Below are 18,059 nucleotides of genomic sequence, written 5' to 3'. Positions count from 1 at the left end.
CCTTCCAGACCTGTGAACACACAATGCACTATGTCTAGAATGCAAGATTCATTCAGCAGAGAAGAGCTAAATCTAAGGAACTGTCGGGTGCCCACAGACAAATCTGTAAGTCAATTTGCTTTCACTCCTTTGGTCTTCATATGGCAATTCTGCAATAAGGGTTAACTATAGTAGCAGTTAGCTGCAACCTGGTTTTGGCTGGACTATAGCTATTTTTCTTCACAGTAGCTGGTATGGGGCTATGATTTGGATTTGTGATGAAAGCAGTATTGATTACACAGGGGATGTTTTAACTATTGCTGAGCAAACTCACACAGACTAAAGGCCTTTTCTGCTTCTCACCCTACCTGTAAGTAGGCTGGGGGTCCACAAGAAGTTGAGAGGGGACACAGCCGGCACAGCTGATCCCAACTGACCAAAGGGATATCTCATACCATATGGCATCATGCTTAGCGTATAAAGTTGGGTGAAGAAGAAAGAAGTGGGGTGATGTTTGGAGTGATGTAACCCTGCTTTCCTGGAGGTGGCTGAACACCTGCCTGCCCATGGGAAGAGGAGAATGAATTCCTTGTATTGCTTTCTTGCAAAGACAGCTTTTACTTTCTCTGTTAAACTGTCTTTATCTCAACCCATGTGTTTTCTCACTTTTACTTTTCTTATTCTCTCCCTCATCCCACCAGGGAAGGGGGGTTGTGAATGAGTGACTGTGTTGGGCTTAGTTGCCAGCTGGGTTTAAACTAAGACCAAGCTAGAGACACTTGGACTTAAAAGCACTAGCCTTTCCTCATTCTACCATTTCCCACTACACCATATTTATTACCCTTAGATATCTACTGCAGAGACCTTTCACACATTTTAGATTGTGTCGAAAATTTAGATTTTCCTAAAATGTAAAACATGTTGATTAACACATGGTATACATTATTCACCATGATACATGTTGGCAGTATACAAATTACAGAAGTTTTGTTGTCTGCCTAAATTTAGCAGCCGCTCTTAAAACACTTGAGTTTTATAGAGTAACTGCTGATGAGCTAGATATTCAAGGTATGGTAGGGGCACAGGATAGTGACATCAAGCATTTCCCATTAAAAGAATTAGCCTGCATATATAGTGTCACTTGGCAGTATGAAAACAATATCTCTGCAGTGGAAAAAAAAATGCAGCATCTGCTATATTAATAGCAGATGCTGTTCATTAATACAGTGTTCTGGCTACCAGGCACTCAGATGGATACACATTTGACACACACTCACATACACAAAAAGGCAATCACATACTACTACCTGCAGTTCAATTAGCATTAAAACGCTGGCCTCAAGGTACCTTTTGGACAGATCTTTTACGATATACCTGGCAATAACACATAAAATAAGGAATTTGAAGGAAGTTCAGGGAAGTTAAATGGTTTTACAAGCTGGATTTTTAAAAGCAGCAATAATTATTGCCTTCTGTTCTTCAAAAATATAGAAGAAAACAGTGAAAATAAGAAAATCAAAGAAAAAAGGTTTTTTAGAGAATGTCAAAAATGAATTGCACAAATCAACAAAAAGCAAGATTTTCTGAGCTGATAAATACAATAAATGAGGGTAATTGTAAACAACAGTTCTATAATGTCAGTTTAATTGCTAGAGAAGAAAGAAAATCTTAAAAGACAGACAAAGAAGTTTACACAGAACATAAAGTAGAAGCTGAATAATTATGATTAGTGCTATCAAGGAATTTTTGAACAGGGAACAATAAGAGAAAGTAAAGCAGGCAAGTCACAAACTGTTCAAGCCCTGTTGAACCTATAAGTAAGTATAAATATAACTTTGAAAAGAGGTACACAGAACCCAGAGTGCAATTATACAAGATGCAACAGTAGTGAAACAGAAAATTAAGTAACTTAGAAAATCTGAGTAGAGGTGCTGAAGGTAATCAGTTCTTACAAGGACAAAAGCAGGTTATTTTCCTCTATTTTGATATATTCTTGCTAATGAAAAATAAGAATACAATAAGGAATGAAATTTTATGGTTATGATAAGAGAACTCTATTATTTCAAAGGAGAAAGCTGTAGTCAGAAAGTGTTTTGATATGACATACATAACACTGACCTCATCTTCTTTCAAACTTCATAACTGTCATCAGATAAAAACAGTTCCCTGAATGTTGCTAACTCAGCATGGTGCTATTGGCCACTGTATTATTATAGCATGTTTTAAAAACGTTGCAAGAGAAATGTGGGATTTCAGAAGTGCTCCAAGGTGGATTAACTCTCCTCATCTTGACACGGTGATAAACTCTTGGTGCATTTAGTGCAGAATGCTGACAGTAGATTCTTCTTCTCTAACTGTATCCATCAAAGTGTTAGGTGTCAATTCTAAGCAAGCTACAAGGAATCCCTCTATGTTAGAAGTAAAAGGACAGGCCCCTTTCAGAAGGTAAATTACCCTCATGGAAGACAGGTACCTAAAATAGACAAAATTCATTCCTTCGTAGAGGTGGTTCCCCAGGGAACTTAGATGGAGACTAAGACAACCAGGTTAGGCAAGATATGTACCTTTTATACAGCAAACTTCAGCAAGATAATTTTTATGGTGCCAGCATATGTCTGAATGATAAGACTATAAAAGTAGGGTGACTCATGCTGAAAGATCCAGAATTTCATTTGTTTCCAAGCATTTGGTAATGCTTTCAAAACAGAAGATGTTATCTTTTACCAGAATCATTCTTTAGGGGAATCTGACTGAAAAACAGCATCACAAATTTTGTTTATTTCAATTGCTTAGCATACAGAACTATTTGTTACAAAAAACCAAGGTGCCAATCAAAAAAAACCCCAAGCTTGCTAAAAACGTTATGTTTTCAGATGAAGAAGTTTAGAATCATAGAATAGAATATCACAGGGTCATAGAATATTCGGAGTTGGAAGGGACCAACAAGGATCGAGTCCAGCTTCTAACTTGCTTAAAACCACTACAGAAAGCATAAATCTGAAAAATTAAGAGTTCATTCTTTCATTTTCACTCATCTTCAATCATTCAAAACAGACACCTTTAGTTTTACCACTGATATTTTCCCTGTTGACCTCTATGTTTTAACCAGGTACCTATGTTGTCAAAGTTAAAATTAGTTTGGTCAAGTCCCAGGAAGCAGGAAGTCATGGTTAGAAAAAGAAAGGTTTCATATATGAAGTTCAACACAGCCACACATTAATAGTTTTGATCAGCAATTTTTATTTTTGGTCCACAATTTTTCATTAATTGACCATCTCTTCCAAATTTCTGAACAGAAAATTAGAAACAGCCAGGGATGGCAGAGCTAAAAGGAATTTCTACTTCAATCCCACCTGAAGCTGACAGTTTAGACTGGTCTGTTTCTTTGGAGATTTGGACAACAACTTCAGACACATCTTCTTTCTAGTCAACTGGTGACTCTTTTGTAAAGCTTCTAATCCTGAGACATGGCTTTAAATATTAGTCCAGCTGGATTCTGTGCAAACATTTGTATTATATGCAACTGCTGTGTGGAAATCTGTTTTCTACCAACTGAGAAACATCTGTAGATTATGTCCTGGTTAATGCAGAAGGGCTTTGTTCATTTCTTTGTTTCGTCTTATTTGTACTATCCCTCTTTTTATTAGTCTCCCTGCTGTCTAACAAACTTCAGTTGAAATAATGCACTGCTGTGAAAAATCTAGACTGCATTCATCAGATCAAACATGTACAGTAACTTCAGTTTCCACTTGCTTAAGGTTATATTCTCCCTGCATGTTGCACATATAATTCCCACAAATGCTAATGGGCTTTAACATTGTGTACTGAGGGCAAACTGGAGCTCTTATATTAGTTACTGGTTAGATTCCATGATGCTTCATAAAGCACTAACTGGTAAAATGTAATTGTTAGAACAAGGTCCATAACCCAAAATAATTTAAGAGAACAAAAACTTTTTAATTCCTGCTTAAAATAAAATTGTATATGTATGGTTACGTGATAAGAATTCTAGGGTACTTATATTTAAATGCATGCACAAGCAATTAGTTGATCCTGCATGGATTCACTCCTGTAATACATATTGTGGACTGATGAAGCAAAAACTGTTATTAAAGTGAAAAGGAACACAGGTTTTTATAAGGTCAGCAATTTTTCAAAGAACTGGCAGAGCAAGGATTACAGCTTTAGACATCTTGGTACCTATTTAAATATCTAGAACTTTGAACATTTGTTAGTGTTTCTGGGGATAAAATAAATCATTTAGGGAAAAAAAAGGGAAAAATGGATGCTTTATTACATGTATTTACTTCCCCTTTGAAGTTCGTGTCAGATTTGCTCATTTAAAGGAAAATAATTCCGCTACAGTCATTACAGTAATTCAGGTTCAAACAGACGATGAAACCAAGCTATATTCTGTCTGCTTTGAAGATCTTCAGTTAGTTTTCTCACACACATTTTGAATAAATCTCAATGCTCACGCAATGCTATAGACAAATTGACAGATTGGAAGGGAGAAAACCATAGTATCAGAGATATTAGAAATGAGAAAATAAAATCTTTCTCAAGAAGGTCATGTAATCTTTCCCTCTCTACAGTAGATTTTTTTCTATAAAGCTTTTTTCAGATTCAGTTTAAAAATGAACAAGTGGCATTTCCATCACTTCCCCTGGGAGGCAATTTCATAGTTAATGTATTCTCAATGTATATAAGGCAGAGAGGGACACCCACATCTCCCACTTTGTTGAAAAGTGCTCTAATCATTTGGGAGAGAGGGCAGGTGGGAGGGAAGGAAATGTATTCCACCTCTCTTGTTGAAGCTGTGTCACTATGCAGAAAAGATTTAGGATATAATGGAAGAGGGGAGGGAGAGGGAAAGGGGAAAGAAGAGAAAGAGCTGTCTTCTAGTTAGCACATTCAGTTTGGTACAGGGAATCCTAGGTTATTGCTACGAGTTTTACTCTAGAGACTTTATTTTATCCACTGGTCAAGATAAAATAGGAAACATTTCTAGCTAATTTGTCTAGAGTTCTTATTTTTATAAACTTGTATATAGAAATACATGATTGAAGAGGCATGACCATCTGTTTTCCTCAGATGGTATTTTGCATCACATGGATAGATCTGGAAAAAAACCCCACAGCTTCTTTAGACAATCTGTTGGTGTTACATAGGGTGCTTGTGCAATTTTCAGGTTAGAGTTAATTTCACCTGTGCAACTTAGTAATACATATTTAAAGGCAAAATAATATTATGTTTGTAGGGAAATGAAATCATATTAATTAACCTTCATTTATCTACAAAGGTATTTTCTTGTCTTTGGCATTTCCGTGTCCTTCTTCTTGTGCTACTGAAATTCAAAGTCCAACAAGATTTAAGTAGATTGAGTTTAAAGTTATGATGTGTTTGAGCTTCATGCTGCATCAGTGTTAGCATTCCTTGAACAGTAGCTCAGTTTTTCTAAAGTTGTATTCCTTGTGACAGGCTCTTGTCACATGCTTGCCATTGTTACAACACCTTCTGTAATGAAGCAGAATGGGCTAACTTTAATAAGTATAATAAACCCCATGGATACCTGAAGCATTAGGGTTTTGCTTGAAATGCGAACTTTGTGTTCCAATCTGTAAATGTTGAGTAGTGACCTAATTCAAGTTGTAACTCTACCATAAAACTAAACTAGCATGCTTTTTTCCTCTTTTCATATTCTTATTTTTTAGCAAGATATTTTTACTGAATGCCTCATCATAGGAGGATTTCTGGACTTTTTCAGTGAAAGCACCTCTGTGCCTAGTGGGATCCTTCTGCAGTGGGTAAGTGGCAGGAGAATGTAATTAGGTGGGAGGAGACTATATGAAAGTCAAAAGATTAAAGTGTTATGACACTTATGCAAGCTCAGATAAAATACTTGGGAGAACTCAATTTTAACACCTGTGATACGTAGACTAAAGTTGACTATGACTCTCATTCAGTCACAATGATAAGTCTTTGGCTTCAAACTCTATCTCTACATTTTATTCTTCTCCATCTGTTCAATCAAGTGTAACTCTTAGCAGCTTCTTATATATCTTCCCCTCACACAAACTTCCCTCACACAATTCCAGAATGGATGAACACATTCTAACTACAGTGAGCACCCTCTAGCTGTTTTCTGTACCATCCTCTGTGTTTTGTGTTGAGCCATCTGTTGTCCTTAGAAAGCAAGTCTTTCAGAGCAAAGTATTCATTAGTCATTGAGCAATGATTTCTGAGAAAAATTCATACTCAAACCACAGGAATTGTTATAGTTTGTAGGAGTTAGAAGATATCTTGTTAAATAAGTTTATCTAATACCTATGGAAGTGATGGTGTGTACGATTATCTGTGCTATCACATGCAGTTTGAATGAATCTTCCATATCTCCCTTCAATTTCTGCAGTACAAAGTACTTCACCTCAAAATATATCATCAGACAAAGGCTGTTATTGATTCTGGAAGTCACATTCCTGCAAGCAGCAGAAAGATGCTGTGGACCATTTTCTTTTCCTTCCATTCCAAGCATCCACTGTTGTTGCAAAACAGCTGAGATTCAGGATATTTACTGCCTACTGTGCATAAACTCAAAATAGGCAAGGCAATTCCTACTTGTCTCCCAGATAGTGAAGTAAGGCTTCCAAGAGTTAACTCATTTGTCTGAGTGCTCATTTCACTCTCTCCAGGCACATATCAAGATTAGGTAGGAAATCACTGTATCCTTATGTGCTTTTACAAAGAATGAGCACAGACTTAAAATGACAACAAAATTCCAAATTGATATTCTCAGTGCAATGCCTGTCAATACAAAAGCAACTCAATTTTTATACACTCAAAAGAAAAACAGAATAGCAAATTGGAATAGTAAAGTAGGCAGCCTAATCTAACACAGGACCAATTTCAAAAAGCATGCTTTGATCTTGATCAAAGGTAGAGAAACTGAATGGGTACCTATCTTCACATCATCCATAGTGTTTCTCCTGCAGTTGCAGGTAGCAACTGCCAACTTCACAATAGCGAGTAGCAGTTACTCACACTGAAGTCAATGAAATTACTCATATGAGTAGCACCACCAGAGACAGGAAGAGATTCACAACCTGACATTTAATGAATAGCTTCTATCTGGTAAATAACTTCTAACTTGTTACCTCCGCAAAATATAGTTCAGGTAAAATGTACAGAGTTTTAAAGAAACAGCCCTCCGGGGGGAGGGGCAGGGGTGAAACTGGGAAAAAAACCCTAGGAAAAAAGCAAAACATAAAAATACAAACAAATAAAACCACCACAAACAAACAATCTAGAAAAAAACCCACTATGATATAATAATATTATATTTTGCAGGGTCTGTGTGAAAAAGACAGGAGAGGGAAAAGTTGGCACAGGTCTTAAACTACTTTGACAATAGAGATCCAAAAGGACTTGATTTAAAATGTCAGATGTGAAGTGCTATAGTTCATGCAAAACATACATATTGTTCATTATTTGGTCCACTCCTGATTTTGAAAAACCTAAAAAGGCACCCTATAATTTCTCACTAATCTCCTTGACACAAGTTAAAGAACACTTAAGCTTAATAGATTTATCCTGTAAAACACTTTGAAAACTACTCTCTTCTTTAAAAAAAAAAACAGCTTCTTCAACTAACACTTAGTCAACCATAAACACCTTCCACAAATGCTGTTCTAGTTTCTCCCAAAATCTCTTCACCAGAAAACTGAGCAACATGCAAGGAAATCAAGTAGATTCAAGGTATAGAAAAATGTGTTCAACAGACAAGACTCTGGATATGTGCTCTCTTATTGGTACAAGTGGTTTACAGCACAGAAAACCAAACCAATATTTCTGAAAAAATAAAGTGTTTCTGCCTGAATTCATACTATATAAACTTACGTTTCCAACATATTTGTGGAAAAAAATCAAAAGCTTGAGAGCAATTTTCAAGTTGCATTGTCCATGGATATATCAAAACAGTGGTATTTGGAGAGGTTCTCAATGCCAGGGACTCAACAACCCTTCCCTTGCCTTGGGCATAAAAACTAGCTGCATAGAGCTATATGAAGTTGATGCATGACCACACCTTCAAACTTAAGACTGCCTTGAAATGCTGGGTTCCCCACTCTTGCCATTTCATTCCAGGTATCTAAAGAGTCTAATTTAGTTTCTCTCTAAAGTTTACTGTAGCCTATTCTGCTGAGCTTAGTTTTCTAGTTTCAGTGAAAGGCGTGGTTCAATATATGCATATATAGTACATCATAGGCAAAACCTCTCAAACAAAATTATTCATCTGCAGGAATTTGTTCTATTAATGATTTTTTATTTCAGTCCCCCAATTAAGGAAATGCCTGCATTATATTCATTTATATTAACCATTAATTGAACAAAGGTATTTTCCTCGGTTACATATAAGATGTGAAAGTCTTCTGGTGAGACACCATGTAAAACTAGTCTTTCTATACGCTAAAACAATAGATCTTCTGCACAATATCCTATTATAAAGATTCTATAACAACAATCAGCAATTTAAACTTTCAGTTACTGGGTGGTTTTGTGTGTCATATGTGTCAGATCTTTAAACAAACATTGAAAGATTACACCTCTTCAAGTGCCTCTGCTTTTATAGCCTATCTAGTAAAGGGGTGTTTAGCAGAGCGATGGCTTGTACACTACAGAATGAGGAGTTTAATGGTTCATACATACTTTATTTGAAAAATATCAATAACCATTCACAAGTCTTTTCTTGCATAAACTACATGAAAATTCCCATGTAAATGGTGCATAGCTTCTTTATGATTCACGCTATGGATTGTTTGGTGTTGGATGGTTTAGATTTTCTGTTTGGCTTTTTTTTAGTGTTAAATCACTTTTAAAAACATGGCTTTACTTTCCAAGCTTAAGGTAAATTTCCATTGGTGATTAAATACATTTCATTCCTGGCAAAAGTTTTCAGTTACAGAAATAGGTTGAATGGGAATACTCTGTTTTGTCCCATTATTAAAACTAAAAATAGTCATACTGAAGTACACAATAACATCTGTTTGGTAGATTGTCAGTCTAATTCATTCAACCAAATTCAGAAGCCAGAAAGAGAAATGTATTATAAAAGCCCTGAGTCTTACTTCATGGCATTTAACTATGTAAAAGACAGGGACTCAGAATGCTGAATTTTGAGTGTTTCCTTAGTAGAGATGAATAAGTTTAATGATGTTAAGCCATAGCCAACAGGAGCACAGAACAGTGACTCAGACAACTCTGTGATAAGCTAAATGTGCAGTTTGCAATTTTTGTTTAATAGTACTTAGATAACCATTGTCTAGCTACCCATTTAGGCAAACTGTTCTCCTTTGGATTTCAAACTAGCAACAACTAACTGACATGTGAAAGGTCTGCATTTTATTCTATTCAAGGACCACCATGTAAGCAGTCTTGCCTGTATAGCCAGAGTGAACAGCTTTTTTAAATATGACAATGTAACATTTAAAATTATAAAATATATAAACTTCTTAACTGGAAGAACTTGTGTAATTCCCTAATGTAGATTAAGACTTTCTATCATGAGATTTGGCCTACTGTTTTTGAGTGAAAGGGAAACACCTGAAAACTAGACCTCTTGAACGAAAAGCAACGGATTTTGTGCATATGTGTGTGTGGGTATGTTTTAATTTTGTTAACTTGTTTGTTACCTTTGTTAGTTTTGCTGAATAGATAATTCAGACAATAAACATTGTAACACAAACACCAAACATCAATAACTGCAAAAATAATTGTCTTTCCTGATGAGCAGGAAGTTCTTATATCCTCTTTTCATTGGAGATGCCTGACACATTTCCAGTACTGTATCTATCAACTAATTTCAGTGCTATTTGAGCTAGGCTAAATTCTTCCATCCTCTGGTATAACCTCTAGCAAAATACTGGAGGATGACATTTGAAATTTTATCATTCCGTGGGAAAGGGGAATAATTTAAATATTGAAACACATCTTTACAACGTTACAATTCTAAGTGAATTTCAGGTTAGATTTTAGGGTTGGGGGTTTTTTCACTCTCATATGTCAAACAACTGAAAACATTTTTAGGTAAAAATTTGTTTTTACTTTCTTTAAGAAAGTTTGGAGCATTCAGCTCCAGGTATAGGATTACAAAAATGTTTTGTCATAAAATAGAACCTGGGCTTTTGCACAGAAGAGTTCTTTTTTTCCTGCAGTTTATAATTAGGAAGGGTGTGGTCACAGAAAAGTGTTAAATTTTTGCTCAATCCTGTCTACTTCTGTGTAAAGTGAAATGTTACCTGGTATTGTCCCATAAAGCTTATGAACAGAGGCTTTGATTGAAGATTTAATAAAATTAACACTACTTTCTTATTTTCTTCTTTTCTTCTTAATCTTCTCTTCAAGATGAAACTCATCAGCACTTGACAAAAACTGCAAATAACAGCCAGATGCAGGAGCTGGTTTTATCTTTTTATGCAAGTATGTGGTGCTAATTAGTGCAAATTGATTAAACTTTAATTGCCTGATCCATGGCTAATTAATATTTATAAGATGAATGAGCAAGAAAACCAGACATTTATTAAAACACTTTAATGATTTTTCATATGTTTTGACAAAGCAAAGCAAATAGATGTTATGAGTTTAGAAGTGCCAGACATAAGTACAGTATTTCTTACATTTTCTATCAGCATCAGAAAACTAATAATTTTCCCCCACAAACTGCATATGAAAGTAGTTTTTTTTCTTCCACACAAACATTATGGTGCAGTGTTCTATTTTGTACTTCATAATGTGATTTGTTGAACAACAGAATGACATAGAACTATCATACCTCATGCAAGCAAATACATAACTACATCAGATAGAATTTGTGCAAAAGTATGTTCTTTAAAATAGACTGAATTGAATTGAATAGACTCAGTTGCTTCGGATACGTCTACGTCAGATGAAAAATACTATTTTAACACCTGTCTAACAATATAATGGTATGGCTATCAATGGATTAATTCTTTCACTTCTCTAAAAGTTCGTCTCTTGTTGACGTACAATATATTCAGACAATATTTTTTTCCTAATGATAACACCAGTGCATTGAATACACTGTAAGAAAAAAAGAAAAAAGCCCTTGCCTTACTATCATAGTGAAACCTAAAAGTATTTTAAAGCCACTACACACCTTGCTTTTTCTCAGTCCAGTGGGAAGGTCCATTACTGTTTTCAGTCATTCTGATCCACTAAACTGGATAGCCTTCTAGACAATTCGTTTCAGTAGTTTCTTCTTGGAGATAGCCCATTTCTAACTAAGCTTTCATTTCAGGAGTAAATGTGTCTTCACCTTTGCTCAACCTTCCTACACCCTTTGCCTTCCAACCAGTCTGTAGTCTAAAAAGGAAATAATTGGAGTGGCAGGGGGATGGTCTTTGTATATGCTAGTAAATAAAATAGGAAAAATAAAGGATCTTTAGTTTTGGCTCATGATTATTATACTGTTTTATTGTTAATGTTTCGCCCAGCAAAATCACAGCACAAATGTTTGGTTTGGTTCAGATATAGTTAATTGTTAGAAGGTAGAAATGAAGTGACTTAGGACTCAGATTTCCTGTTCCTTGATATAAATGAAATGTGGGCACATAAGCATCATCAAAAACGTGTGACACCTTTGGCAATCCAGCCAGAATAATCTCTACCTTTTTTTTTTTTTTTGGTAGCATAGATGTTATCTTTACATCTCCAAAGAAAAATCTCGGGCTTGATAAGTATGAACCCCTGGTGGAACGTTTAGGCTACATTTTATATAGCAAATAAAACTATATTGCTTCTCTTTGCATAAAGAGATGAGCTAAATTCATTGACATTGCTAACTAAAAGAGGGTGATCATTGAACACAGGACCATGTGGTGCAGACGGGCTTGCATCCACGCTGCTTAAAACTGTTCCCATCTGTAACATGTCTAGATGGGATATCCAAAATAGTGACAAGAAGAAGAGTCAAGAAGTTAATCAGATGTTAACTACTCTCTCCCTACTCCTTTTTCAGCAGATTAGACATAATCAATAAATCTCAGCAAACTTAAGACCAGGTGAAATGCACTGAAAGTTTATAATTATTAAACTTGTTGATGAAATTCTCTTTATTTTCATTTTTTCTTTGTTTTCACCTTTGGCACAAACTAACTTAATGAATAAATTAATTTTTTTAAATAAGTGGTCCCCAAATAAATACATTTTGAGCAGCAATTGTAAGTTAAAAACACTGAAAACCTTCCCATTCTTACTGCAGTCAACCAGTAATTCATTTCAGCTAATATACTTTTGAAGTCCTTCTGCCCACACACTCACGTAACCCCCCCACACAGTTTTTTGATCCACTAAAAACATTCTGTAGTGAAAATTTTAGTAAAAACTCTTACTGGGATCCAATTAGGCACTGCAAAAGAACCCCACCACACAATATAAAAAAATGAATCCTTTTAGAAAATAAAAATCACCTGTACTACTGATTTCCCATAACAAAATATTAGAAAATTAAATTATTTTCCCATTCAAAAACAAATTTATAAGTAAATATATTTAAGCATTATAGAAAACATTTTAAATTGATTAATAAATGTTCTAGCCTATAGATTAGCAACTATAAAAACTTGAGCAGAAAATAATAACTCATTCATCATATACATGAAGAATTCAGAAAGTTTATGCTAAACTCAATTACAGATATCATTATATACTCTCATATCTTATTAAGAATTTGAACTATGCAACAGATAGTATTTTTTGGAGCACATAAAGACAAGTGTACACTTATTCTGGGGCTATGTGTAAAGAAGGAATCACAGGATCACAGAACAACTGAGGCTGAAGGAAACCTGGAGAACGTCTGGTCCAAGCCCTCTGCTTAAATAGGGGCACTTAGGACCAGTTGCCCTGGGCCATGTCCAGACAGCTTTTGAATGTCATTCTCACAATGAAAAAGTGTTTCCCTAATCTTAAGTAATCTAATAAACACTGTGACATCATCTCCTTGTTCTTACCACAGTCATGTTATGCACACGTGCTTTCTTTCACTGACCTTAAAACTCAACAAATATAACAAAAATATAAGAATACATTTGAAGCTGAAATTCAGTGAAATTTAACATATCACATGACAGTTACACTAAAGACTATTGCCATTTGAATCAATGAAACTCCAGAAAAAAAAATAAAGTCTAAATCCAAGTCTAAAGTTCCAAATCAGAGGAAATACTGCTAAAATCTTGATTGGAGTTAGGATCCTAGTGTGTTCAGTACTAGTATATAATTCCAGTCAGATTTGCACAGTGTGTTTCCTGATCATGTATTGTTGGAGCCATTCTGTAATTCTATGATTCTATGTTCACTCATAGCTATTTGTGCCTCTCACTTCCTACTTAGGGTTACATCTGATAAAGGTTTAAACATACAAATAAAGAGACACATAATTGTTCTGACTATAGGTCAAGTTGAATAGCTTTAATTCAGTTAACTAAAGATAGGTGATGTTTGAGATATGCTAATGTATCCAAGATATTTGTGGGGAATAACATGATACCTTTGAAGTATTTGTTGGGGGTGAGTTTCGTTGGTTTTATTTTCTTCTTTTGTTTTTGTTTTAATTCCTATATAAATTAATGAAAATGCAAGGATTTCAGATTGTAGGTTTTTATTGAAGTTAGAGAACAAAATAGACTATATAAATCTGGGAACTGTTGTATCATTTACTCATTACAGTTGGCATACCTGGAAATTAAAGTGGCCTAGTGTCTGACATCCATAAAAGCATTAATTTGGAAAAGATAATTTTCCAAACTGTATACAATGTCAAAGGTTTAGTTCATGCACTCAGTCAATCAAATTTCATTTGTCTAAAGTAACGTGTCAATCTGGAATCTGATGTATGAACTCCATACGTGCACTTAGATAATCAATAGTCTCTACCTGCGTATGTTGAGAACACTTTTGAATACTGTTCCATAACAAATAAATGTTTTCAACCTTCTCAGTTGTAATTAAACACTTAGCTCATTATTTTTCATTGTTATTTTAAACTCCAGTCTGAATTCTCCTAACAATAAAAAGTGAAACATCTCTAAGTGTCCTTAAGAAATCAAAGAGAAAATAATAATCATAATCATGAAGGAAAAATAGGGAGGAGAGAAGGGGAAAAGAAAGAAATGTTCCTGCCCAAACATAATAGTTGCAGGTCCTCAGAGTCTTTTGAGGATTTTGAAGAACCCTAAGTTTAAAGGATCAAACCTGTTCTCATACTAGTACAAAATGTAGAATAAGTCCAATATATAGTCTTGTACATGGAAATACTGATTTTGCAAACACATTGACTGCTTTTAATAAAACATACAATGAATGGCAGTGTACATCTGTGTTTCTGAAAGGAGATTTGAACTTTTGCCTTTTGGAAAATGAGCAACTTTTTAATTCTTTTTTTTCTCATTAAAAAAAAAAAGGCATTTTCTTCTCCTGAATTGGTCTGTTGCCTTGTCTGTATGTAAGTGCTAGAAAACAGTTGTGAATATACTTCAAGATACTTTCAGCAGCTGAATGGTCTCAAAAGCCTAGTTGGGCAATAAAGATCTTTTGCCCTTGGCTATTGATACAAAGTCTCCAAAATAACTTCTTGTCATTTGTTTTCTCATTTTACTATGCAGATGATCTGCATCAGACCACATGGAAGGGAAGTATTTTAAAACATAAAAGAAGTATATACACATTCATACACATATATAGATACACATATGCTTCTGTTTGTGTATGTACGTATGTGAAAGTCCATTTCAGTTCTTATTTTTTCCAGTAACTGAGGAAACTTCAATGCTACTTTTGACATCTTTTGAAAGACTGTTGACTCTGCACTCACCTTTGCTGATTAATGCAAACTACAAAACATTTGAAGTCCTGGTCAAACTGTCAGTCAACCAGACCAATAAGACTGTACTTCTGTTTCAGTCTGGGATTACTTTTCATGGAAAGTAAAACTTGACAAGGATGGGGAAAATCTAGCATGTTCCTGGGTATCATTCTAACACATATTTGGAATACTACTGGACTGAGGAAAATGGAAAAAGTCAAATATTCCCATGACCTCTAATACATAAAAAAAGCAGAAAGATATGATACAGAACTGGAATGGACTTCTGAGTCAGATAATACTATTGCAAGAGACTGTTACACACAATTCAGTTCCTAAACTTACTAAAACCTGTTTTAAAAGTAGTTAAAATGCTTATACATTTTTCATGTTTGAAAAGAAGCAAGATGTATTTTACCTCTGATAATTAAAATGGTCACTAAAACCCTAGATCAATTTTGTTACTTAACTATTCGTTGATGGTTTTGTAATTACAGGCTCTTGACACAGCACTGCCCATTCCCATAGATATTTTTCCTCCTTCTCCCATCTTCACAACTTCATATATTCGTAGTACAGTATTTTAATTACATTGTCAACTTCAACAGGTAACATAGTCATTTCAGTTTCTATGTAGTTTCCTTCACAAGTTTATTCATGTTCTAGTGACCATCCCAGTTTGAATAAGAATTTTCCACATTAAGTGGAGACATCCTGTCATAGATGTACAGGTTAGTGCCAAACTGCCAAATGAAAAAAAAAAGGGGGGGTGAGGGGACTAGCCCTTGATCTGGATCCCAGTAACACACACTTTCCTCTGTACACACTGCTTTATCTAATCTTCTATAGACAAGGTATATCTAGAAGAAACCTAACTGGAGAATGGTCTAACATTATGGTCTTCTTTCACTTAGCTTAAACATACCGCAGTCAGTGAGACACATATTGTATAATCATCATAACCAGTCTTCGCGAACGAAGATTTGGGAAAGGTCATTACCCTTCCAGCCTGTGCAGTGGATTTTTTAGGTGAGACACAGTGTGTGCTGAACTGAGTCCACCCTTTAATCCTAAGGTTCATCTGCCGGGGCCCAGTAAGCTTGGACGGTGGCAGTGAGGTCCTCAGGACGTAGGTTTGTTTAGAGTGACCTTCTCTTAGATGGATGGCCTTACAGGGTTGACGAGCTCCATCTGCCCAGAGGACTTCCCTGACCGGGAATCGAACCCGGGCTGCAGCGGTAAGAGTGCCGCATCCTAACCACTAGACCACCAGGGGTCCTCACATATTGTATAAACTCTTTCTGAAATTAACAGCAGTTGATTTTTTTAAGTATTAAACTGGTTGGACCGGTTTAGACAGAATGACTAAAATTTCAGCAATGCCAAAACCTCTATTTTCTGATTTTTTCCTTCATCTTCTCCATGAAAAAGGGAAGATGATATTCTTCCTCTTTCACGGTTTTCTTCTGCATAGTTTACCGCTAGTAAACTCTCTGTAGTCAATTTCCCATCTAAAGCAGTAAAATTACTGCAGCAGAGAAGTGTCCAAGAACAACATTTTGACCAGCTGCTTTCAGATATAGATATGTTTAATATGTTTAATGCTTTTCTTGCAACACTCATTTTTCAGAAAATATTCATCTTGCAGAATTATTACTGTGGTAAAAGCAGCTATTCCATGAGGAAGTCAAGGGTGGATTTTTTTTCTTTATATTCATTAAATTAGTTAATGATCTTAATTAACAAAATGGCATAAACTGGCATAACACCACAGACATGAATAGAAGTACCCTCTGTTCTAAATACTGCTAGTGTCCACAAACACTAGACTTATTTTCCTGAAAAATTAGCTCTTCAAATATAGTCTTGCTACCTATGACCATTTCTAGCCATTTCATTAACTATAATAGTTACCCACTCATTCAAATGTAATTAGAGCATTCTTAAATCTACAGAGTTGTTTCACAGTCCATAAACAAACCTACTTTATATGTCTAAACTTATACAGATAGAATAACTTAGCATTAAAAAAATTTAGGATCACTTGAAGAAACACTTTAAATTTAAGTGAAATTTATGTCCCCATAGTGGTAGTTAGTTTCTTGTAGAGTTTGAACCCTAGAATCAACCAATCTAGTTTTTCACAGTACCAGAGTTTGTTGTTTGCTCCAGAGTGGAGCTAGTGAGCAAATAAACATGTAGGAAGGAGGTATCAGGACCCCGGACTAAAACAGCAAGTAAATTAACTTTGCAGTTTGAGTTGTGGGTTGTCATGGTTTGAGATCCCCAAAATCTAATTCCCTAGTCTAAGCCCCCTCCTACTTCTCAACCTGGAGTGATATTTTTCCAGACAACCACACGACTCAAAATGGGGGAAAGGGAATATATTACAATGACTGTACAAATAAATACTACAATACATTATATACAATCTTAACTATCTCTACCATGACATATAAATATATTTACAATGGATCAAATCTCTTCTCCCCTCCAAATAAAAAGTTCAGGAGGGAAGAAGGAAAGATCCCTTTTTCACTTTCAGAGCAACAGTGTCTTAGGCAGCAGGTTCTCTTCCTCTCATGCAGCATCTGGATCTGGATCTCTGTCAGAACACACGAGGGGTATCCAAGGCCCTCGGCCCGTCATCTTCAAGCGAGGGCCTTCTCTTCCGTGGACTGCGTAGCAGGGACAAGCTCTCGTCACCACAGTCATACCACGAAGTGCAGGGGTATCTTTGTGACGGTCCCTTTCCTCAGGGGATTCAAGCTCCCTTGCAGAGCTCCCGTGTTCTGCCTCAGGTTGCCAGCTTAGCTTGGCAGCAACGGCGAGGGGGGCCAAGGTCACCCTCTCCACATTCCTCTCGGAGCTCTTCAGCTCCTTTCTGCAAGTGCTGTATCACTCCAAGGTTTTTTCAAGTAAGAGTCCATCATCTTCCTCCTTTCTAGGAGGGGTCTCAAAGGAGTTTGGGGGTTTTAGTCAGTTCTTACCCCAACTTCCTCTCTCTCTCTCTTCTGCCGGCTCTCTATCTTGGTTCGAGCAACTCTGAGTCTTCCTTAGTTGCATACTGTTTACAGTTCCTTCAGTTATCTCTTGGCTCTTAACCACAATCTCTGGACACTGCCGCCGCTTCTGTTGCTCATGGTGGAGGGGAGAAAAACTTCCAGCTTCTCAGTCACAAAGCTCAGTTCAGTTTAACACT

The 18,059-nt window shown here is 35.8% G+C and overlaps 1 non-coding gene across 1 annotated transcript; it reads right to left on the bottom strand.

Annotated features, from left to right (window-relative positions):
* Positions 1–16,061: 16,061 nt before the first annotated feature.
* TRNAK-CUU lies at positions 16,062–16,133 on the bottom strand. The gene has a single exon. It is a non-coding gene; the product is annotated as a tRNA-Lys (tRNA).
* Positions 16,134–18,059: the final 1,926 nt, after the last annotated feature.

This window comes from Corapipo altera, unplaced genomic scaffold, assembly GCF_003945725.1.
Source record: "Corapipo altera isolate COAL_440 unplaced genomic scaffold, ASM394572v1 0, whole genome shotgun sequence".
Lineage (NCBI taxonomy): Eukaryota > Metazoa > Chordata > Aves > Passeriformes > Pipridae > Corapipo > Corapipo altera.
The sequence above is the reverse complement of the archived record's forward strand: the minus strand, read 5'-3'. Positions and strand labels throughout refer to the sequence as shown.